At 35.5% G+C, this 26126-nt stretch overlaps 1 long non-coding RNA gene across 1 annotated transcript; it reads right to left on the reverse strand.

Annotated features, from left to right (window-relative positions):
* Positions 1-7115: 7115 nt before the first annotated feature.
* LOC134199490 (uncharacterized) lies at positions 7116-26126 on the reverse strand. The gene is made up of 2 exons (XR_009974001.1): positions 25931-26126; positions 7116-8243 (listed from the first exon to the last, which is right to left on the reverse strand). It is a non-coding gene; the product is annotated as an uncharacterized LOC134199490 (long non-coding RNA).

Here is a 26126-nt window from a genome sequence, read left to right on the forward strand (position 1 = left end):
TTAGGCTACTGATGAACAATTGAGGCATAGTCAGGAATCAACCAAAAAAAGTCGATAACGAAGGGTACGAAGAGCAAATACTTATAGACTCATCGGTCGTCATTTTTGTAAACGGTCAATTGGGCTTACGTGACAGATATTAGATTTGAAGAACATTTAATGGATTTTTTCTCAGTAGATTTCAAGAATGTCGCTTAGGATGAATCTCTTATGTAGACTACACGACTTTTAAAATAAAATAAAATAAAAGCCTTTATTGCTGTTCTTATTTTTACAAACTATATCAAATTACTTAAACATGCCAAAACTTAAATACTAAGTTCCTTATGGAATTAAATTAAATATCGGCAAACGGTGGTTGTGGTATCGCAGCTTGTCCTTCGACAAAGGCCTCCTCTAAAGATTCCCACTGTGTCCTGTCCTTTGCTGTACGCGTCCATGTAGTACCAGCTATTTTTATAATGTCGTCCTCCCATCTTTTAGTCTGTCTACCTCTATTCCTTTTACCATCTCGTGGATACCATTCAGTTATTAAACTGGTCCATTTCTCCTTTTTCTCTCTGATCATATGTCCAGACCATCGCCATTTTAGCTGTTTGTAAGTTGTGTATGCGTTCTTAAAGTTTGTCTTGCTCTTTATGTCTTTTAGTTTTATTCGGTCTTTTCTTTTTACGCCTATTGTACTTCTCTCTATTCCGTTTTGACAAATTTTTAATTTGTTTGATAGTTCTTCTGTCAACGCCCAAGTTTGACACCCGTACAGTAAGCATGGAAGAATACACATATTAAATACTTTTCTCTTTTGTTTTATAGGCATGTCTTTATTTTTCATTACTTCGCTTAGCGACCAGAACCGTTTCCAGGTATTAGCAATTCTTCTTTCTATTTCCTTTTGCATGCAGTCTTCTTGAGATATAAGTTGTCCAAGATATATATATTCTTGTACATATTCTATTACCTCGTCATTTATTTTTATTTCTATATTTGTAGAATTTGACATTATTTTAGTTTTTGTTAAGTTCATTGACAGGCCTGCTTTAATACTTTCATTCGATAGCTGTTGCAACATGCTTTCCAGAGTTTTTGGGCAATCTGAAAACAAAATAATGTCGTCTGCAAAGCGAAGATGACTTAGATTTTCACCATTTATATTTAGTCCCTTTGTCCATTTTAGGTTCCTAAATATCATTTCAAGGACGGCTGAAAATAATTTTGGTGATATAGGGTCTCCTTGGCGTACACCTCTTTTAATAGGGAATTCGTCTCCTGTCGATTCTAGCTTCACTCGAGCAGTGCTTTTTGTGTAAATATTTTTTTTTACACGACTTATGCTTGATTTATTCGGAATAAATAGTGTATCCTGGCTAATGGCAACGGTGGAGGCGCACAGTAAGTACATTTTACGTCATAGAATTTTAAATCAAACGACAATGCTAAAAGATATGTATGTACATATAATCTTATGTAAGTTTTTGTTATGAATTTTGTGAAGTAATGCTTCATTTTCATTTGACACAAATGTAATTCGGGTTTCGAATTGTTTCTCGAATCTTCGAATCTTGTTAGTTTATATGTAAACCGTAAAAATATGTTGAATTATGTCTTTGATTAGCGAATTCTATTGAAACAAGTTTATTTTTTTACTAAAAATACTAGTTCCAGATTTCCTTCTGCGATCAGCTTTAATTAACTGGGCGGTTTTCGCATATGGCAATATGTGTTTGTATACGCTCTGCGATGTGTCAACTCATCTATATATTAATACGTGAAGCAAAAACTTTGTAACCCTTTTTACGAAAATTGCGCGGACGGAGGAGTATGAAATTTTCCACACTTATAGAGAATATAGAGAAGAAGTGCACAATGCTAATATTTTTTTAAAATAATGCATAAAAGATGCATTAAATCAATAAAGAAAACATTACACACACTACCATTGTATTTGACACACACACGCATGCATACTATTTATTCATTGTCAAACTTATGTTCTTGACGTCTGTGGTCAAATTGAGAATATATTAAATATTGTTTGTCTTTATTAATATTTTTCTATAGTGTAGTCTTGGCGTTGAAAATACAATCATAATAGTGTACAAACTTACAATTCCAATTAATTATAGTCGACTACTGCGGGACCTCTAGTTATAATAATTAGTTATAATTAATAAATAATAATTTAAATTGCACTTGAAATTAATATAATATAAATTTTATAATGGTAATTTCAAAACTCTTTGTCCGATTATTTTATACTCAAACGAATACACAGTAAGTTGATTTTTGTTCTATTGTAGTTACTATTTTTGTTTGCTGTACAACAGTTTTTAATTTCCTTCTCAAACCACCAGCCCAGCGTCTTTAAAAATTTGGAATAGTGATTAGCTGATTTCCAGGGCTCTGTAGTATATCCAGAAAGGCTTTATTAATGCATTTGTAAATAAAAAGGATGTTCTCTCAGCTTGAGGATGATTGTTTGCCAAATGATCTTAATTATCTCAATTTTATGGAGGAACTTAGTCCTAATAAAAGTCCGTAAAGGTCACGATCCTCAGCACTGAAGAACACGACGCACGGAGGGAGGAATCTCAATTTTATTCTCTCTAAGTCTTTGTGTGGTCATACCAGGTTAGCTTTAAATTTAGATGCATAGCCACCATTATACCATCACACCACCAGCCTCACTATCGATCAATGTACAGTCACCCGCTCTCAAAGCAAAGGTAATTTGTACAGATTTTGCAGCACTAACCTTGGTTCTCGACTGTTTAACATTGGGCCAACTAACTATTCCAGTATTTTTTTCTTTTTCTTGGATAGGTGCACGAGCTCACAGCTCACCTGGTGTTAAGTGGTTACTGGAGCCCATAGACATCTACAATGTGAATGCGCTACCCACCTTGAGATTTAAGTTCTAAGATCTCAGTATAGTTACAACGGCTGCCCCGCCCTTCAAACCGAAACGCATTACTGCTTCACGGCAGAAATAGGCAGGGCGGTGGTACCTAACCGCGCAGACTCACAAGTGGTCCTACCACCAGTAATTACGCAAATTATAATTTTGCGGGTTTGATTTTTATTACACGATGTTATTCCTTCACCGTGGAAGTCAATCGTGAACAATGGAAGAGTACATATTTCATTAGAAAATTTGGTATCCGCCTGAGATTCGAACACCGGTGCATCGCTCAACACGAATGCACCGGACGTCTTATCCTTTAGGCCACGACGACGAAAAATAATGTAATTGTTAAATTGGTTGTCAAAAACACAAAACACAATAAATTTATTGTTTGCTCTCCATACCACTTAAATTCGTTTGCATTCTGTAACATTTTCATTTTAAACGAAATACAAAACGCATGTCAAAATGTAAAACCATTATTATTTATTACAATTCACCACACATTTTAGACGAGAACGCCGCGACGAACGATATAGGAGCTTCACATCTTGTTCTGCATAATATATGCAAACGACATAGATGAATGGATCATATAGAATATAGATAGATACATATACGTTAAACAAAATTATGCCTACAACTTCACGAGCTTTTTAGTATTTTTTTCTTCTTTTCTTTTGAAAATGATTTTCTTTGTAGGTAACCTAATAAATGTTGTATTATTTTTATGGTTTCTGAAACATACTTTCAATAGGCATTGTATAGAAAAAATTATACCAAGAACACAAAAATAACACCCTTTGTGTGTATTTTTCTGTTATATGGATATACGTATCCTATTTATTCTTTTCTGTATTAGTTCGCGGAAAATCAATAGGCACAGATTGGGCTTCGAACATATTTAAAATGCTCACAATAATCCCGAGAACAGTTTTCATATTATGAACACATCCGTGTGTGTGTGAATAAGTGGTTTCACAGCAAACAAGTGTCCGCCTGCTACACGAGCTGCGTTACCCTAACCACACACAACAGACGCTAAATCACGTCCTCCGAAATTCTCTGAAAGATTTATGAGCTTAATGTATCTTATATACATTACGAATTGATGGGTACGTTCATGAATGGTACGATTCGTAAGTATGTTTTCGAGAAATATGGCGCCTCGTTTCACGCTTCACACTCCATTTCAAATGGTTTTGATCTTTATAATAATACCATGGAGCTTAGTTAGTCCGGTAGGCAGCGGCTTGGCTCTGCCCCTGGCATTGCTGAAGTCCATGGGCGACGGTAACCACTCACCATCAGGTGGGCCGTATGCTCGTCTGCCTACAAGGGCAATAAAAAAAAAAAAATGTTAAGTTCGTTAATATTTCAATTGCGTTAAATTTTGTTATTCATAAAGAATAAAAGAGTTTGATTTTTGCCGAATCAGAGTGTTACTTGTTTCGCTCTCTGCTCGAGAGAAATTAAATTACTGTCGCTTTGTAGATCTGTATGGAAAGACGAGTGTTTAGTTTAAGAAATATGACTGTATTAATTTTAATTAACGGAATTATATGCCTACACTAGTTACGTCTCATTAAAGATTCACTGTATTAGTATACCAAGGAACTGCCGTTAGAAATATTTCTAAAGATTTATTACATTTTTTTTATTGCTTAGATGGGTGGACGAGCTCACAGCCCACCTGGTGTTAAATGGTTACTGGAGCCCATAGACATCTAAAACGTAAATGCGCCTCCGACCTTGAGATATAAGTTCTAAGGTCTCAAGTATAGTTACAACGGCTGCCCACCCTTCAAACCGAAACGCATTACTACTTCACGGCAGAAATAGGCGGGGTGGTAGTACCTACCCGTGCGGGCTCACAAGAGGTTCTACCAACAGTATTCTTATGGTTATGCATTATATTTATATTATATTTAGTAACTAAAGGTTTCCAGCGGTTCGTAGACACAAAATTGTATCGGCGCTCTCGCGTCTACGATTCGAATATCCACTTCTCAGCCAACCGAAAAAATGAAATCACCTGACTGTCTGTTTTTTTAAGAGGGAAGATCGACAAGTGGCTATTCTTAAATATCTTATTTTAGTACAGATTATAAGTGATCTTCATAAGAATACTAGAGTATTATTACCTTTATTTATTACTAGCTATACCCATCCGCTTCGCTGGACATTTAAAATTAACATTATTATTTCTCACCCCCACAAAGATTCTCATCATTAACGCCCCCGCTACTGGTGTAGGGAGTCCAACTTTCTTATAAATATTAGCCTATCCATTAAGTACATGTACTTTCTACATGGATACCAAGTTTCAAGTCGATCGGATGCACGGTTCAATAGTTATAACGGAACATCCGTAAAAATCACTGTAGATATATATTAGTAAAGAAAATAGCATTGTCATACCTAACATGTCAAATCACGAACCACCGAATACTCTGGCGTATTGTGATGCAACAACAGAAATACCCGGTGTCATGCTCAAGCTACGACTTGCTCGTGTGTGATAGATGGAATTTGTACAAGTACACTCAAGTTCAAGGTACCAAATACCTTTGAAAATAACCGTTCGGAGTCTATCAGGACCCGGACCAACTAAACTATTAATGAGACAATTTATAATTTTTTACAAAAAAGTAGCACCCTATTGTAAAATCTCTTTCATACTAGGTTTCATGGTAGGTGGTAGGATCTCTTGTGAGTCTGCACGGGTAGGTACCGTCACCCTGCCTATTTCTGCCGTCAAGCAGTAATGCCTTTCGGTTTGAAGGGTGGGGTAGCCGTTTAACTATACTGAGACCTTAGAACTTATATCTCAAGGTAGGTGGCGCATTTACGTTGTAGATGTCTATGGGCTCCAGTAACCACTGAACACCAGGTGGGCTTTGAACAAGTCCAAGCATCTAAGCTTTTTAAAAAAAATACTAGATCATTGTGTAATTTTAATTATAAATAAAAAAGAATGTAATCGTTTCAACCCTATTCGCTGTTGTATGAATAAGCAATGTTAAAATTACATTTTGAGAGATATCGTTCACCCAGTTCAATAACACTCCCAAATATCAATTTATTAAATACAAATGTATTTTTAGTGTCAGGCAATAACGATATAAGATAATGCGATATAAGTCTTTAATGTTTTTTGATATATTCGATTTAAATTTCTAATCTAGTCGTGTTTCTTTTAATCTATAGTAAGAACAGTGCTAGCTGTCATGTGTTCTACTACTAGAAAACTATACGAGTAATAGCTTTCAATAAATTGTACAAAAAGGAACAAATAATACCTACCTCTACAGCGTAATATACCTGAATTCTCTCTAGAAACTTCTGTATAGTATTTTCTAATTATTTCGCGAATCGCAGACATGATAACAATTTTACGATTCAATCTCTGAGTTTATTTTATATGTCGCCGAGATGGCGTCGGGATGCAGTTAAAATCCTAAGTTTAATTTAAAAGGGCTTAAATAGTTTAAATGATTACTCTTAACGTTTTCTGTAAACGTGAGGTAGTTTTAAAACTTGTTTTTTAGGAGTTACTTAGATTTTACCTCCAATATGGGTACCTACGGTTTAAATAATTAGAGTTTGAGGTAACCTTCAGGTTTGTGAAAGCAGCTTTGTACCCTGGATTATGTATTGTAATTTAGTTAATTGTTATAAAGTTGTCATTGAGTACACTAATATTTATGTTGGAATAAAGTGGTTGTGTTATAAAAGACTGTTTTTTTCTGATGGTAGCCAGATTCATGCCACCATATTTATTTCTACAGCGGAGCCGTAATGCATTCCAGTTTGAAGGACGAGGCAGCTGCTACAAAACTGTGACTTAGAACGCATCTCTCAATGCTGGTGATGACATTTACGTTGTTGATGTCTATGGGCTCCAGTAACCACGTAACACCAGGTGAACCGCTTGCTTGTTCACTCATACGAGCAATTAAAAAAAAATCGACTACAGCAGCTTTTTATTGCATTCGAAGGCCGAGGAGGAATAAGGCTTATCTGATGGTGAATGATCACTGGCGCCCAAGGACGGCAGCAATTACATGGGTCCAATTTAACTGGTGACTGACCTAGAATAGACCTGTATTCGTTTCAAAAATATAAATTATGAGAGCGAAGTGAAAAAATACCATTTTGAACACAAGCGTTTTCAACGCTCGGTCGTTTTATGAAGAAGAAAAAAACAACGAAAATAAATATTAATTTAATACTAATAAAGTAAAACTTTCACAATTATTTTTTGAATACTAATTTAATTAGCACCCGCAATTCATGGTCGCCTCAGAAACAGATAGATTGCAATGCATCCAACTCTATGCAACGTTGCAGTTCTGTTCGTTTTATCGTATACCTTTAAACGAGCAATTCTTGTATATTAATATATACTTATATAATCTGAATCTCGGAAACGGCTCCAACGATTTTCATAAAATTTAGTATACAGGGGATTTCGGGGGCGATAAATCGATCTAGCTACGATTTATTTTCAGAAAATGTTGTTCTATTCGTGTTTTCAATAATCAACTCTTCCCGACATGTATTGGCGAATAATAATACTATTTTTCTTCATTGAGGGCAACTAACCGCTTTAAAGACACAAGATGGCGTTAAAAAAAAACCGAGCAAAGCTCGGTCATCATCTAGTGAAACATTAAATGAGAATACCAAATTAGTTTTAATGCTGAAATTATGTTATTTAGCTTTCTAAGTACATACTTTATTTAAAATTAATGAAAGCATCTATTTATTACTTATATTTCTGCTTTTACAAGCATTGTGTTGAAGGTATCGCATTAATATCCTGGTAGCGGTACAAATGCTTCTAGAACTATGACTTTAGTTCTACGCAAAAACACCGCAGTCTCGTACGAACCTGGTAATTGAGTATCGTAACGTAAAAATCATATAACGTTTTATGAAAGTCGTTGTGCTCGAAGCCGTTATTGCTTACATCCAGGGATATTAAAAACTATAAAACATTCTCTATTATAGAATGCCCCGCGTTAATGTAACGCAGATTCCAGATACTTTTTATTATGTTCTTGTGCTATCAATCTTATGCTTGTACCTAAGATTAGTTGTGTTTTTTTCACATTCAACAGTTTTAGTTCAGTTTTATACTTCGACTGTCTCACTCTTCAAACTTCAATGTGATAAATACTATTTCGCGGTGGTACAGGGTGGTAGTACTACCTTGTAGCCTTACAAGTGACTACTAGAGTAAAGTGCCAGAATCCCACGTAGCACTTCTTCTTAGTCGTTTGAACTCTTGGAAGAGTGGTCGTGGTCATCAGTTCTAGTGGTGGTGCACAGGGCCCTGAAACTTCAATACTTTAAGACAAATATTTTTTGTATGGAAACTAGCGACATCTTGTAGAGGATACCCCTAAACTTATATGCTGTTAAAGTTAAGGCATTTAATTATTGTATAACTAAACACAGAAAATTTAAAAATGAATAAATGATACAAGTCTTTATTTGTTGTAGAAAATTTACAAAATCCTTCATTAAAAATAAAATATGGGATTGGTGATATGGGACTGCCATCTACAAGAGCAATGAGAAACTAATCGAATCGAAGCCATCTAGTGGCCGACGCCCGTAAACTTTTTTGTTGAATGCTTGAGTTGCTAATCTATAACTAATTTATGTGTATTATCTATGGGGACTTTTTGGCGGGAACGCGAGGAGTGAAGTTGTGTGATTTGTTTTATTTTGTCTATTTAGTGTTTATTCAGGTTTAAATGTGTAATAACGGTGGTTTATATAACTGTTTAATATCTGTGAAAGTGCACAAATGTGGGAAAATGAAACAAAGCCGCTGGACGCAACTTCTCGGGATCCTCCAAAAAGTCCACTGAAAAAATCTTAGTAAATGACCACCATTTTACTAAGATTATATTTCATTCCATATTATCTCATTTCATTTAATTTCATCCCAGTTGATTAACGTCTCAAATTAATCATTTTCATTTCATTTCACTTCGTATTATCATTTTTCATAAAAATAAGAATATAAATTAAAATAAGACATGACTTAAAGGTCTTAGTTACCAGGTCATAAAATCACTTAAAATATTATCTATGGTGGTGCGCTTCATAAGACCATGGAGTTAATAAGTACCTACAACTGGAGTGCTGTCTAATGCCGAGAAATCGGTCTCGAAAGAGAATACTTTTTGGTCGCGGTGTCCTTGTCTAATGTGGTGACCATATAAAATTTATTTAAAGGACAAAATTATACACATGCATCAGTTTTGAATTTACCTTAAGTAATTCTGTGTAGCGCTATGTAAATACAAAACACGTGCTTGCAACAGTTTATTTATGTAAATTCAATTCTAAACATTTCTTCGTCGTCATGGTGACTTTTTTCGACGGTTTTTTTAGAAATTGCTTCGTAGTCGTAAATCTAGCACTGAGTTTTTTACAAACATCATTACCTCAGTTCTATTACTTAAACTTCCTCAAACTCATGTTTAACGTCCGAATACTCAACCGCGACTTAAATATTATGTTGAACTTAATTACGCAATTCCTACTTTAATGTACTGGCTAAGTGGGCAGTGCAAATTAAGATTTGACACACTGAGTAAGACACTGCAACACACATGGTCTGCGCGTATCGGGTGCTCTTTTCCTACATTCACATCTTCAATTGATTTAAAATTGCTTGTATTTTTACTTCTCTGCTATTTTCATGACACGTGTATATTAAGTCTACTAGTTATATTTTAGGAAATAAAACACAATGGGTAATAAATTGAAATGAACTGAAATTCATTTATTTGTTATAAATGTAGACAATTAAATAACTCTTAAATGACAAGTCAATAAACATAACACAATACACATAGTACTTGATCTCTATTTACGAAATATTGGTTATATTATTATTATTAAGTTCAGTTAATTTTCTGTAGTCTTATAATATAACATTTTCTCTATTTTATATAAATTCTTTTTTTCAACGAAATATATAATTTATGTTAATCAATATCTAAGTGGACCATGTGTATCATTATTATTTCGCAATTTAAATTTCAATTCAATTAAATTGCCATTTTTCTTTAATAAATCTAAAATCGACTTTATATTTACAATCACTATTTCGCGACTTTTAAGTTTTTGTTTCAAAACCTTAACATCTTGTCGTAATTTTGCTTTTCTCGGGGTATTTTTTATTTCTTGCGTTTGAGTACTTGATTCCTCTTGTTTGACCTTTATATAGGACATTTTCCAGAAATGCCAGTCATATTTACTAGAAGATCCTCCTCGTTCGCTTAACGTCAGGCAAATGATATACATGCTTGCGTGCGACGCTATTCAATACAATAAAAAAGTTCCAAAAATACCACGTGATGGCTCTTATAATATGAAAAATACATTGCAAAATTATAGTTTTTCACGATTGTTTTTTCAAATTTAGTATATGACATAGATTAAGTACAATTTACAAGACAAATGGTATTAAATATTATAATAAGAAATAATATCTCACATTTTAAAAATATATGCTCACACTAGTAAAAATTTATCAATGAATCTGACATATGGAAGGATATTCCACAAACTGGAGAGGATTCTCGCTTACAACCACTTACAATACAAGTATCCACCATGATTACACGGAAACTTTCACGATTTTCGAAAAAAACAAGCCACAAGCTGTATCAGTGCCCTTTTAACTTAGAACTACAAACGTAAATAGACGCCATTTTTCTTTTAATCCATTCATAGCTCTTTTTCGGTGATGCCAACAATTAATCTGGCTTCCCACCAAATTCAACATGAAAACCATCAGAAATCTACCTACCTACCATTTAATTTTCCATTAAACAGAGTTTTTATTATTATAGAACAAAAATTTTTTTGTTAATGAGTTTTATTAATATATGATGTTTTATCAAAAATCAATATATATCATATAATCAATACTTCTTATATAATTTATTTCAATAAATTATCATCATCAGAAACTAATTCCACCATAACTTTGTACGTTTCTTTTGAACCAATTTAATTTTTGACGTTGATGAAAATTCTAAATTGTCGCAACATTTTCTAGTTAAGTTTAAGTCACATCGTTTAAATAATATATATTTAGATATATTATTGTCATAAAATGTTTAAAATCCTGTAAAGTGGATTGATTTTAACCTTTTCGATAATTTTCAACAACGCCCAAGCTACTAAAAAATCCACTAACCACTAAAAGCCATTTTTGATAACTAAGACAGGGGTCCAAATTACGAGATTTTGTGGAAAATCCTCTAAGCTAGCAACATTGCTTTTTGTTTGTAAAATGTGCGAGAGGGACACCACCACTTAATAATCATTCTCTTTTCAGACCGTTTTTCCTTACATCTTTTGCTATTTAAAAATAAGCTTTAAGCCATAGAGATAAAGTATATTTTTAGTTTTTATGTCAAACGAAGTAAGCACTCCAGTTAGAATAGTAACTCTATGCATAAGACATACCCATTCTTCGTGTACCGGTAAAATGGGGCGATTAGGGATTGAGAGGCGAATCGGGAAAAAACCGGGAAAATCTTTCGACGCTCAATATAAGTTTTATATTCGTTGCAAAATCTTCCATTTTTTGTAGTTTAATAGTAGAATGTTGAAATTCACAAAACAACTCTGAATATGCATGATAATAGCTGCTAACTTATAAAAAATCGCGTTTGAAATTAACTTCCTGTGGTGGTAATTATTTTAGTGCTAGAAACTTTGCTCTCTTTTATTTATTTTATAATAATAGAAGACGACTATGATTTATAAACGTTATTTAGTGTTTGAACCAGCATATATATTAAAGGTAAGTCTCAGTTGTTATTGGTTTTAATGTATTTGATTAAATAAAAATACATGTAAAAATCTGTTGTTTTTGGGGATATTGGGGACGTCTTAGGTATAAATAACAACGAAAAAGGAGTCAATTGGGATGAGAATACGTGAAATGGAAACGACCTAAGTACAAATAGGTACAGGTTTGTAGGGTTGTCTATGTAGTTATAACAATATTTTTTAAATTTGTTGGTAAAAATCTGGTTTATTCGAAGCGAAATTGGGAATAAGTCTTTAGTTGAAATAGATAAGCAATTTAATATAAGTAAGTCGATTTTGCAGAGACATGTAACAAGATCAATGAAATCTCAAGGTGGACAAAAATGTCTAAGTAATACATAATAAAATATTTAATATTTGTTCAGAGTGGGGGTATTCATCTGATTAATCCATGGAATAACCGACACACCTAATCTCTTAACCCAGATAGAAATATCAGCCCCTTAGTACTTACCAATAACGGAGAAATATAAACCGTTTCTAAGAAAGCCCACTATATATGTTTAAATATATATATACATATATATATTTGTTGTTAATGCACTGTCGATTGCACCTATAATTGAGGTGATGTCTGCCATGTACTTTTGTCAGTTTTTCAATTTTTTTTATTGATGATCACTTTGTTGTTGCAACTAAATAAATAAATTAATTAAAACTATATATAAAAATAAAAGTAGTGCCAACCCTAGCAAATTTCTCATTTCGTCCCAATTAACCGCAATTTTCGGGTAAATAGGGATTACACCTATTTTTGCATTTTTTGCTTAAACTGGAATGCTAGTTGCATAATTTTAAATTAGACAACAAAGATGCCCCCAAGACTCAATCATTTTGATCCTGATATAGCATTATATACATCAACAACTACCTTTAAATTGCTCATAAAGTTGGAATTTGTCCCTAATCGCCCCATTTTACGGTACCGTGGCCCTTCTTGTGCACTCATCGACGGGACAATTTAGAGTTAGTTTTATCTAGTTTTGTTAACAACTTTGTTTCCCTATCATAAACACTCGCTTGGCTGTTCAGAACTTGTACAGCTATACTTATACAGCTATACATTAAAATAATCACGAGGTTTTTTTAAATTATCTTTAGTACGACTGTGATTTTTGGGAGACAGTTTTATTCATCGATAGTTAACCATATATTGGTCTGGTGGTGTTTTTGTTGCACGACTTAACTTTAGATATCTTTCGAATTCCACAAACGAAAAGAATAATTCGTATCACAGTTTCGTTTTGCCAAAGGCCTAGTCGCTATAATTTTCGAAAATTAATACATAAATTATTGTTTCATAGTCTTAAATGAGTGCGAGGAGGTTGGATTATACGACTTACGCGCGGGAAGTTTATGTAGTAACAAAATTATAAACAGTGATCCCTAGACCCCTCTCCTTCGTAGCTTTAACTCGAATAAAATAATAGTGAATAATAGTATAGTACCGTTTTAAAGAACCGATAGTTTGGAAACATGACACAATCATGCTACAATCGAAACGATTTCAAGAAGTAAGACGTTCTTTTTAAGAGTATAATGTATTTCAAGTTGGAAATGTACCAAATGCTTGCGAAGACTCACGGTTGGCATCAATGCCGATTGCGCGTTGTAATTTAAACCTCCGATAAATGCAATTAAAATAATAGTTATTGTAACAATTAATTTATTACACGCTGTGTATTGACTCACTTGTCTCTTAGCGACGTCAACATTTGATATTGTTACATAATCGTGTTAATCTATGAGCGAACCATCTCGTGACGCACGCGACTAATCCAATATAATGTAACTTTGATTAGACGCTGTCTTAAGAATTTGCCTCATTTTTTTGGGAGTATAAAGTATATAGTGCTTACACTTGAAACGCTAATAGTGGTTACACACAGATTAAAATATTTCCTTTCATTCGATTCTCTGTTACCAGAATCAAAACTAAAACGTCAATGCGAGCGCCGAAAGCCGCGAACATTTCTACAGTTTCAGAGATAAGACGTAGTTACCTAAAGTAACAAGTGGATCTCATTACTCAAGTCACGATTTAAGCCTTCATTAATAAACCTATTAGCCCTGGACGTTTTCATTAAAGAAATTTATTAGTTCGTTCTGTTCCTTGAAGGCGGGGTCAACCCAACCCCACAAGATGATCTATGTTGCGAATCCATTAACAAATGATGTAATGAGTCAGTTAAATGTCTCTTGGATCAACTTGAATTTGAATTTTTATGTAAGGCCTTGCTTATGTTAGTACCTCCGACTTAAACAAAAAAATAAGAATACCTAAGTATCTTTGAATTTAACTTGTTTTAAGATACTCCTGTAAAAAACTCTCCACGAGACAGGCAGTGCCTAGTATGGAAGTTTTTTAGCAAACTGTTATATGTAAATGTTTTCAAGGATAATAAATAAATTGTTATTATTATTATTATTTTATTACTCTCATTGAGAAAACAAAAAACGCAACCATATAACACTTGTGAAGTTATCACAATAAAATAATTGTAGTAATAAATGGAATAAATGTGAATGATACTTGAGATAGATTTGACAAGACCCAGGAGATCGTAAAAAGGGGAGAGAAAAGTTTTCTATGTAGAGAGTGACTCGTCAATTAATTGTCCAAAAGTTCACGAAGCTAGCTCACTACGTTTCTTGCTTTCTGCGAACTTCGACTTTAACTTGGTCTGACTTGTTTTCCTGGTCTGTAAGTGCTCCACTTCTTAGATATTCTTTATAAAGAACTTTTGGATATTGTATATAGATACCTATATATTGGTGATTGGTCTTCTCGCATTAAAACTCGCATTAACATCTCAAAACTTACTAATTTCACAGGAGAGTGTTTTAAAGGCTTAACATGTAATATTTTTAATATTAATCATATTTGCAACATTTATTTTTTATTTTTTACCAGTTACATGATCTGTCTTTTAAAGTGAGATAAAATTATGTATTCATTTTGTTAATAGTATCCAAAACATAGGTAAACTAACAAAAAAAAAACGTATAACTAAACTACGCTCTTTTGACAGTATTTATGAGAAAATTACTGGTGATACCAAATATTTACGCATATTAACTCAATTTTGAATATTTTTGGAAATTGTACACTTTTGATGCGAAAAGGCGATAATATATTGTTCAATGCGCGTTATTTATTTCCAATGCAACTTTAATTGGGTTTGTTAATATAGGTTAATGTCAAGTGGAAAAAAAGAGCGTACAAATGAAATCATGGCCGTCATGGAAGAGTTTAGCTTGACGATGAAAATGAAATGAGTTGAAACCGATTTATTAATGCGATCCATTTTTCCTAAAGACGTACTAAGTATGTCAAAGTCAAATATTTTTTTTTTTTTAGAACTTTTACAACAGCCTAGGAGACACCAACTATTGTTACCAACATGGGAATTGGCGGTAATAATTTCATTCAGCTTTTTGTTTAACATCATAGAAACTGATCATTAAAATACGAAGCTTGTGAGTAGGCCAGTATGAAGTCTGTACTTAAAGCTCTTTTTGAATCCATATCAAAGAACCATCTCTGAAAGTTAATAAGGCAAACGAAATTTTTATTTCATTATATTTTTCCGACTTGTACTTTATCAAGAACGGACGTAACGGGGCTTGCCATCCATCACGGCGGATTAAATGAACGTTGAAGCTAAGACAACTGCTTGCCCATTGTAGAGCTTTTGATAAATCGTTCGAATAACTCATATTTTTGGGATTGCAGACGTTCCAGCTCTTGCTTTATTTGTGCGTTGAAATATGAGTGCGGTCACTTGAGTCTGGTCCGTATATCTTGTTTTAATGATGGATAAAATTAAGCGTAAAAGAACATGAAGATGTAGATACACTGAATATTATTGATGGTCCTGGCTGTTCGCTTTATGTGTTTCTTTGCTTGAATTTTACATATAAGGGTTATCGGATTTCAAAAATAATGATCTCCAAAAACGTTTTTTTTTTTTGTATTTGTGAATACAAAACCCATTTGTTTTGTTTTAATGTTTATTAGAGATTGATCGTCATTTTTTTTAACTTCGAAATAGGTTTCCTAGGCGTCGTGGCCTAAAGGATAAGACGTCCGGTGTATTCGTATCTAGCGATGCAACTGTGTTCGGATCCCGCAGGCGAGTACTAATTTTTGTAATGAAATACGTACTTAATAAATGTTCACGATTGACTTCCACGGTGAAGGAATAACATCGTGGAATAAAAATCAAACCCGCAAAATTATAATTTGCGTACTGGTGGTAGGACCTCTTGTGAGTCCGCATGGGTAAGTACCACCACCCCGCCTATTTCTGCCATGAAGCAGTAATGCGTTTCGGTTTGAAGGGTGGGGCAGCCATTGTAACTATACTGAGACCTTAGAACTTATATCTCAAGGTGGGTAGCGCATTTACGTTGTAGATGTCTATGAGCTCCAGAACCACTTAACACCAGCTCATGCACACATCTAAGCAATAAAAAAAATTACACACTATATAGATGTTCATTCGTATGGAAAAAATTTCGCGGCATTTTCGAAAAATTAGCGGCAAGACGTTATGCTAATGCAACAGAGACTTTGAGTTATCTTCCACGGCGGGTAACAGCTTTTGTTTAATATTTCACGTTGTGGTGCGTGTGAAAGCTGAGACCAAAAAATAATATCAAGAACATCATAAAATAAAATGTTTTTGCCTCATTAATTAAATGTTAAGACGATACATCTAATTTTAATGAAAAAGAACAGACTTCAACAAAATAAATTGAAAATATATTTAATATAGTCGAAGCTTTTTTTTTTTTTTTTATTGCTTAGATGTGTGGACGAGCTCACAGCCCACCTGGTGTTAAGTGGTTACTGGAGCCCATAGACATCTACAACGTAAATGCGCCACCCACCTTGAGATATAAGTTGTAAGGTCTCAGTATAGTTACAACGGCTGCCCCACCCTTATTAAATGTGCATTATTAACGAAAATTCTCAAACCAATGGTCAGTGTGCTTAGTGCGAGTTTTTTAACGTTCTCGATAGCGTAAAAGTTAACTCATATTTGTATGGAATGGGATCGTTTGCCTACGTTTGCCGTTAGGGGCCCTGTTCCAACTGCATACAAAATTAGGTTAGCTTTTACCCTATCGAGAACGTTAAAACACTCGCACTAAGCACAAAGATCTTGATTCTCCTATATCCGTTACTATGATATAAATAATACTATAGTCATTAATTAGATTTACAGTTAGCTTGAAAATGTTTGTTTTTATTTTTATTTGAACAACGATCGCTAGATGGAGCATGACAGTTGAATACAATAAACTTTGATGTTTAATTGTTATGTAATAAAGTTTGTTTGAATGGAAAACATAATACTTAAAATATTTCTTTCTATAGCGTTACTATGATATAAATAATACTATAGTCATTACTTAGATTTACAGTTAGTTTGACAATGTTTGTTTTTATTTTTATTTGAACAACGATTGCTAGATGGAGCATGACAATTGAATACAATAAACTTTGATGTTTAATTGTTATGTAATAAAGTCCGTTTGAATGGAAAATATAACACTTTTTGTTAATGCTCCATTTTACTACTCATTACATTTTCATACAGCTACCTTTAAATGAAACCGATTCTTATAGAAGAAACTCCAATATCAATTAAACCTTACTCTAATTTTGGAAATATACCCGATGTATTGTGTTTTCACACACATCATACAAGAATAATAATAATAAAAAAACAAGTGTGGCACTTGGTGACTGCCGCGGTAAAGCATGGCATTTTTTATCAACTTATGCAATTATAATTAAACAATAATAATTTAATAATAAAAAAATAACAAAATAAGACCACGCTATATTTATAAACAGTAATAAAAGCAACACATTAACTGTCCCCTTCACAATCATAAGCTAGACCGTGCGAGAGAGAGATGGGCAGACTTTTCATGATGCGCATGCAGTGCGACGGCACGCCGCGCGCTTTTTCACAAACACTACACATGCGCAACGTGTGAATGTGTTGAACGCGAGCTACATGGTAGGTGGAGTGGGGGTGTTAGGTATTATTTTCGTTACGGAATTTCTTGATTCGGTCGCCGCGCTCAAAGCCCGCGATAAAAGTTATGCAATAGCTTAAAAGCTAATTCAAAGTAATATTCGTCACATTATGTAAAGCCGCGTCAAATTTAGATCTTTGTATTTTGTCCTTGTGTGCCAATATTTTTTTTTTTTTTTTTTTTTTATTGCTTAGATGTGTGGACGAGCTCACAGCCCACCTGGTGTTAAGTGGTTACTGGAGCCCATAGACACCTACAACGTAAATGCGCCACACACCTTGAGATATAGTTCTAAGGTCTCAGTATAGTCACAACGGCTGCCCCACCCTTCAAACCGAAACGCATTACTGCTTCACGGCAGAAATAGGCGGGGCGGTGGTACCTACCCGTGCGGACTCACAAGAGGTCCTACCACCAGTAAAACGTAACGTGCTTTGTATTAGAGTACTGTGCAATAACATACTCTGTTGTCGCAGTGACATTAAACTTTGAACAGGCACAGGTGAATAAAGTTTTCCGAATGATTGTAATAAAACGTGTACTTGACTGATACAATGTTACACAAGTATCGCTAGACAATGTTACAAATTTATTAACGTATGTAAAACTACACAATCGTATAGGATTTACATAAGTTATGAGCACGTTCGTATGGTTTCCAAAGACAACAAAGACAGAATGAAATAATATTAAAAACTTTTCCTTTGTCTTAAGTTTTTATTTGGCGACACTGTGTACAAAAAAAGTCGATGTTTTTTATTTTTATTTTTTTATGGCTCAGATGGGTGGACGTGCTCGCAGCCCACCTGGTGTTAAGTGGTTACTGGAGCCCATAGACATTTATAACGTAAATGTGCCACCCACCTTGAGATATAAGTTCTAAGGTCTCAATATGGTTACAACGGCGGCCCCACTCTTCAGACCGAAACGCATTACTGTTTCACGGCAGAAGTAGGCAGGGTGGTGATACCTACCCGTGCGGACTCACAACAGGTCCTACCACCAGTAACTATATGTATACTCTATATATTCCGAAATCATCAAAGCGATTTCGGTTTGATTTTCGAGAAGTCTGCAAGCAATAGGAAAAGCAGTCGACTGTTCCTATTTATATTTTAATACATTCAAGTCACGAAGTAAATAAATACCGCCAAATGCTACTTAAAACGTGTAGCCGAATTGTATTGAATGAGTGTTCGACACTGAATCCCTTATTTGCTGCGCTCAGAAATAGCCAGGTTTTTTTTTTATTTGTAGAAATGAGTGAACGGGCTCACGGGCCAAATGGTGTTTAATGGTTATCGGAGTCCATAATTACGTCATCGTTATCGTCATCGTGCTTGACGCCTACCACTTTGATGCTTCAGGTATGTGTAGGTATCATTAATACATTAATTAAGCAAAATATAATTTTTGTGGCTTTCATTCTTATGCCATGATCCTTAAATAATGAGGTGATTCGTGAGTAAAATACGTATTTGAATACTGGCCTAGTCGAAGCGCTCGATACGAGCACACTAGGCACTTATCCAGAATAAATATAGCCCTGTTTTTGCACCCATTAAACTGTTTTGAGCAAACACACATCGTTCCATAGCCAAGACAAAACAAGAGGTAGGTATTTAATCAATAGCAACACACTTCAATATTCGTCTCCTTAAGGAATTTAAAAAAACGAGACTTATCTCAAAGAAGCAGCCCTCTTATCCGATCAGGACAAAATAACAACTCACTTTGAACCTGTTTATTTAAGTGATTTTTGTTTGCAAATAAAAATAATCTAAGTTATTTCAGTCCGTTTTTAAGTTCATTGTTGTAATCTGCTGTTCCAATTTCGATTTGGCTATTAGTTTACGTATGGAAGCTTCTTCTTCATACCCTTATCCTTCGTTATGTGGAGTCGGTTCAGTATGTCCTCTTTTTATTCCGTACAAGGATTTGGCATGAGCTCACTGCTCACCTGATGTTAAGTAGTCGTCGGAGCCCATAGACATCAGCAACGTAAATTTCGCCACTCACCTGACCTGAGTAGACATGAGGTTTAAGTCTCAATTTATCAGCACAATGGCTGCCTCAAACTTCAAACCGAAATAGATTACTTTACGACAGAAAATAGGTAGGGTGGTGATATCTCACACGACCCCCACCACTACTAGTTACAGAAAATGCAATTTTTGCGGGCTTAACTTTTATTACACGCAGTCTTTTCTTTACTGTGGAAGTGATTCAGTCGCATCGCTCGATGCGAATGCACTGGGCATCTTATCCTATAGGCCACGATGACTTAAATATCCATTGCAATGTGCCATAGGGAGAAACTTTTTCTGTTTCTTCACTTCATTTACTTCATCCGTTTTGCGTGTTCTTTTATTTGTATTTAATATCACAAACTTAGATACCAAATACTATAACCCACAAGGTGGACAGAATTGATTAAGTCATCCACTAAGTGCTTCCTTAATGAATGTACGCGTACCGCCATAAATAGAGAGAGATGGAGAAGCCTCGCAAAAGCCGCAACCAAGCAATAAGACATACATAACCACGACCACTCCGTCAGAAGTGTACGACTTAGATGAAGATACCAAAAGGATAATAACATCACAGTTTATTCGTGTTCTTTGTGTTTACGTATAGAACCGTTAACTGTAATATTAAGAGGAGACAGTCTTATTTTCTAATTTCTAAGTAATTTTAAATATATAAAGTTTATAAAACATAAAATAAAGCTACGGAGACAAACAATTGCGCTTGTGCTCCCGTGGGGCTCGGGAAAGTCGTGTAGCTCATTATATTTTACAATCAACGTGTACTCATCATCGCGTTTAGGTATTAGACTTTATTAGAGTAATTGAGATACCAGTATAAAAATAATGAAAGAAATAATGAAAACATTCGTAAATAACATAGCGTGATCAGTGTCTCGTGTGAAATCCAATATGTCAGAGTCATCGACAAAATTTTCTTTAACGTTTCTCTTTTTGAGTAACGATCTACACGGTTTGTATTTACATTAATTTGATATTCATATTCATTTTTAATTTTTCCTATTTTCGTTTCATTAATCTTCGGGTCGAATAGAAAATTTGCATTTGCTTTTGTCCAATAAAAAAGCTATAATGTCAATATTATCACAATAAACAGCTGATCAATTAGAGTGTTGCCAGCCGCGTAAGAAATAAAATTCTAGGGCTTTAGTTACAATGAATACAAACCCCTCCTCTTCTCCTCTATTCCATTTAAATAAATTCCGGATATTAAATTTGTACTGGTGCTATTGTTTTCACTTGCAGCGCTGAATGCAAAGGATTGTACAGATGCATTATAAATGCCAACTGATGTAATGAATACTATCACAACGATATATTTTTATCTTTAAATTGAAATATGATCAACTATTCAGGGCTTTCAAAACGTTGGTAATTATATCATAACATATTTAAACTACACCTGGAAAAATTTCAATAGATACAGCGTTTTTTTTAATTGCCCTTTTTTGTCAGTGTCCGTGATGTAAAGGATAAACCTCCCAGTGTATTCATATGGAACGATGCGAGTATGCCAGGGTCCAACAAATCTTGAAATTATGCACCAGATTCTCAGATCTATTGTACGTAACTAAAGCGAGTTCACAAATAACTTCGTGATAAGAGAAACTGATCAGTTTACTTTACAGCACTGCTCGTAAGGCATATAATGAGACCGCACTAATGGGACTTACCACATTGCCTTTTGCCCACGTGAAGCAGTCAAGCTTTGTCGGTAAAATTTTGAGTAAAACTTTAACGTAACGTCACACAGTGAACACCGCTATCCACCTCCAGTTTTTTTTAATCCTAATCTCATAGCCTTGAGACGCTATATCAGCGCTACCGAACGAATGGGTGAGCTTACAGGGCTCAAACCTAGCGAAGCTACTAACACTGACCCTAGCAAGAGCAGTGCTTCGCAGAATCTACCACCGAATCGGAAACGCGACCCACTAAGAAGATTCGAGAAACTCAGTGGACTGTGTCTGTGGGTTTGTTTACTCGCCGGGCCCTTCATCATAAACGTAAACAAGGCAACATTAGAATCAGATATAACTGACTACATCTACAAGAAAACAGGAGAGAATGTGACCTTAGAAGGTATCAACATCAAACGGCAATGTGAACACAATGCGTACAAGTTTATTGTGTCCCAAAGAAAGCTGCATATGTTTATGGATGATAAGTTATGGCCTGAGGGAATTATTTTCCGACGATTTGTACATTACAGACCGAAACGTAATAACGAGACGTCAGTACCCGGCACTCACAATATTAATAATAATGAATGATATTTATAAAATGGTTTCTTTTAATTGCAAGAATGTTAAGCGCTCTGTTCAAAATATCCGTGACTTGTGTAAACAATCGGATATCATAGCGCTTCAAGAAACTTGGTTACTGCCCGATGAAACCTCATTTCTTGATACTATTAGTCAAGAGTTTAGCTGCACTGGAGTATCAGCCGTGGATACGTCATCGGGTATTCTGCGAGGTAGGCCACACGGTGGGGTCGCCCTACTGTGGAGACGCAGTCTGTTCCAGGATGTAGTGATTGTTCAGTGTGATAACCCACGTATTTGTGCTATAAAAGTTATGTTAAAGGATAAATCCTTTTTAATGTTTAGTGTGTACATGCCGACGGACATTGCGGCAAATCTTACGGATTTTACGGATATCCTGAGTGTGGTGAGTGCCATTATTGAGAGCTGTCATATTGACCATGTTTTTATGTTGGGTGATTTTAATGCACATCCTTCCGAACAATTTTATGATGAGTTATCTGTATATTGTGATGAACAAAAATGGATATGTATAGATACTAAATTATTAGGAATACGATCTAACACGTATACTTTCTTAAGCGAGGCTCATATGTCAAAGAGGTGGCTTGATCATTGCGTGGTTACCGAAGCTGCTGTGAGCTTGGTTGAGAATGTATACGTGTTGTATGACGTGTTATGGTCCGATCACTATCCTTTGATAGTTGAATGTAGGTTAGATAAAATAACTGCAAAAAGACTTGATGTTTGTTTAAGTAAATCCAATAACGTTATTTGGGGTGAGAGAAGTCCTGATCAAATAGAATCTTATCAGAAAGAATGTAATAAAAGATTAAGATTAATTGACTTTCCTCATGAACTCAGTAAATGCTGTGATGGTGTGTGTACTGAAGTAAATCACATAGCAGTTATAGATAAATTGTATACAGATATTGTAAATGCCCTAAGTGCAGCTGCATTGGACGGTCGGGAGGGCGCTGTAAAACGTGCTAGAAGAGTGGTAGTGGGCTGGAATAAGTATGTTGCCGAGGCTCACAGGGAAGCTAGGCAAAAGTTTTTGTTGTGGGTAGGGTACGGTAAACCTACTTCTGGGTATGCGTATAATGATATGTGTGAATCTAGAAAAGTTTTCAAGTCTAGACTAAAGTGGTGCCAAGATCATGAGGACCAAATAAAAATGGATATTCTAGCCTCACACCATTCTAAAAGTGATTTTCGTGGCTTTTGGAAACACACAAATAAATTAAAGAATAGGCCGACAATACCTGTGAGCGTCGGTGGCGTGAGTGAACCAGAACAAATTGCCAACATGTTCAAGGAACGCTTCTTTGTAAAATCTACTTTAGGACTCGCTGGGTCGGTGCTTGATATTGAGCACGGCAGGGAAATTGGAGTGGCATTTACGTCTAAGGATGTTAAAAAGACAATTAGGTCAATGTCACGTGGTAAGTCTCCGGGACATGACGGGCTCAGCATTGAGCACCTGCGTTATGCGGGCGTGCACATCTCTAGGGTTCTCTCAATGCTGTATAACATTTGTGTGGGTCATAGTTATTTGCCAAGGGAAATGATACGAACAGTAGTTGTACCAATAGCTAAAAATAAGACTGGAGACCTTGCAGATAGCAGTAACTATAGGCCTATCTCACTAGCTACTGTTATATTCAAAGTGTTGGACAACATGCTTAACTTTAAACTAAATAAATATGTAAATCTTCATGATAACCAATTCGGATTCCGTTCAGGTTTGTCGACAGAGAGTGCAATCTTAAGTCTTAAGCATGCTGTCAAATACTACACGCGGCGAGGAACACCTGTTTATGCCTGCTTTCTTGATCTGTCCAAGGCGTTTGATTTGGTTTCCTATGACCTCTTGTGGAAAAAGTTGGAAAATATTAAACTACCCACGGAAATAAATAACATTCTAAAGTTTTGGTATGGGAACCAGATCAACAATGTGCGATGGGCTGGGGCTTTGTCTCTTCCGTATAGGTTGGAGTGCGGGGTGAGACAAGGCGGGTTGAGTTCGCCTACGCTCTTCAACCTGTATATGAACGAGCTGATCGGCGAGCTCAGTAGGACCAGGATTGGTTGTTTCATAGACGGGGTGTGCGTAAACAACATCAGCTACGCAGACGATATGGTGCTGCTGAGCGCGTCTATCTGTGGCCTAAGGCAACTTGTTTCTTTGTGTGAGGGATACGCCAAATCACACGGTTTGGTGTACAACTGTAAAAAGTCGGAGATCATGGTCTTTGAGACCAGGGGTGGGACGCATGATAAAATACCTCCCGTACTACTCAACGGAACGCCATTGACAAGAGTTTATAAATTTAAATATCTCGGCCATGTGTTGACCCCTGATCTCAAAGATGATGAAGATATTGAACGAGAGCGGAGAGCGTTGTCGGTTAGAGCAAACATGATAGCTCGCAGGTTTGCACGGTGTTCACTTAAAGTCAAGGTCACCCTCTTTAGGGCCTACTGTACTAACTTTTACACGTGCAGCTTGTGGGCTGGATATACTCAAAGATCGTACAATGCTCTCCGTGTTCAATACAATAACGCGTTTAGGGTGCTGGTGGTGCTGCCCCGCTTTTGTAGCGCATCAGGGATGTTTGCAGACGCGCACATAGATTGTTTTTACGCTACCATGCGTAAGAGGTATGCATCTCTGGTAAACAGAGTGAGGGCCAGCTCCAACAGTATCCTGAGCATGATCGCAAGCAGGCTGGACTGTATATACATGGGTCGCTGTGGTGCCATCTCCCATGGGATGTTACCACAGTAATTCATTGAGATGTAAATATAACTACTAACATAGGTCTAAGTCTTATTAACAATTTATATGAGTCATGGATACTTGAAATAAAAACATTATTATTATTATTATTATTATAAGCGACGGGTACGACGAGAACGATGACCGGTACTCGAGGTTCATGTTCAGTTGAATTAAAATAACTGATGCCGTATTTTAAAGCCAAGCGTATCAGTAACAATACCGGCACATACCTTACTCTACCGTAGCTGTCGTAAAAAGACTATAACTGAAAACAATTTGAAATGCTCGCCTTTGTGTCACCTGGTAGGTTAACACGATATTTGTATTTAGCTCATAGTGTAGCAATAAACATGTGAACATTAAAGATATTGGCTTTCGCCTCTGAACAACTAAACAGACGTTAGATATACGGGTTTGCAGATTTTAAATTACTGCCCAATGTTTTCAGGAATATTTTGTACATAATAAAAGATTTTATTCAAGATACACCCAAATTTGGATGACCGTGAAAATGTAGGGTTTTCATAAATCTTTAAGAGCTCGCTTCACGGTAGCCTGGTCTTTATTCACTGAGATCTGTTCTGTGCGGTGACATTTTGCATTAATATTTCATATCTACTTACAGAGAGGTACGGTCCCGGTTTTAGCGCGATTACACAGAACCGAATCTCAGCCATTTGTACATAATCGACATTAGTTATGTAAAGCTGGTGGTAGGGCATCTTGCACTTGTTTTAGGGTGTGTGATCCCGCACGGGTAGGTACTACCACCCTGCCTATTTCTGCCGTGATGCATTAATGCATTTCGGTTTAAAGGGTGGGGCAGCCGTTGTACTGTAAAAACTGAGACTTCGAACTTTTATGTCTGAAGATAGGATTAATGCTTCCGATTAACGTGGTCAATGTCTATGAGCATCGGTGACCACTTATCACCAGGTGGGCCAAGAAGTTCGTCCAACCAATTTAGCAAAAAAATATAATAATATGTTGTTTTACATACCCATAAGTGAATTGGGTGTTTTCGTATGAGATAGGCTGAGCTGATTACAGAGATATTCTTCTCTAAACTTGTGGACAAATTAGCTCACTTGGTAAAGAGTAGCTATTTCGATACATGCAAAGAATAACGTAAATTATATTTAGCTAAAACTGAGTAACAATGTTGTTCCTCGCACCTGTAGACTTGAACTCCGACA

The sequence above is a fragment of the Bombyx mori genome, chromosome 10, assembly GCF_030269925.1.
Source record: "Bombyx mori chromosome 10, ASM3026992v2".
Classification (NCBI taxonomy): domain Eukaryota; kingdom Metazoa; phylum Arthropoda; class Insecta; order Lepidoptera; family Bombycidae; genus Bombyx; species Bombyx mori.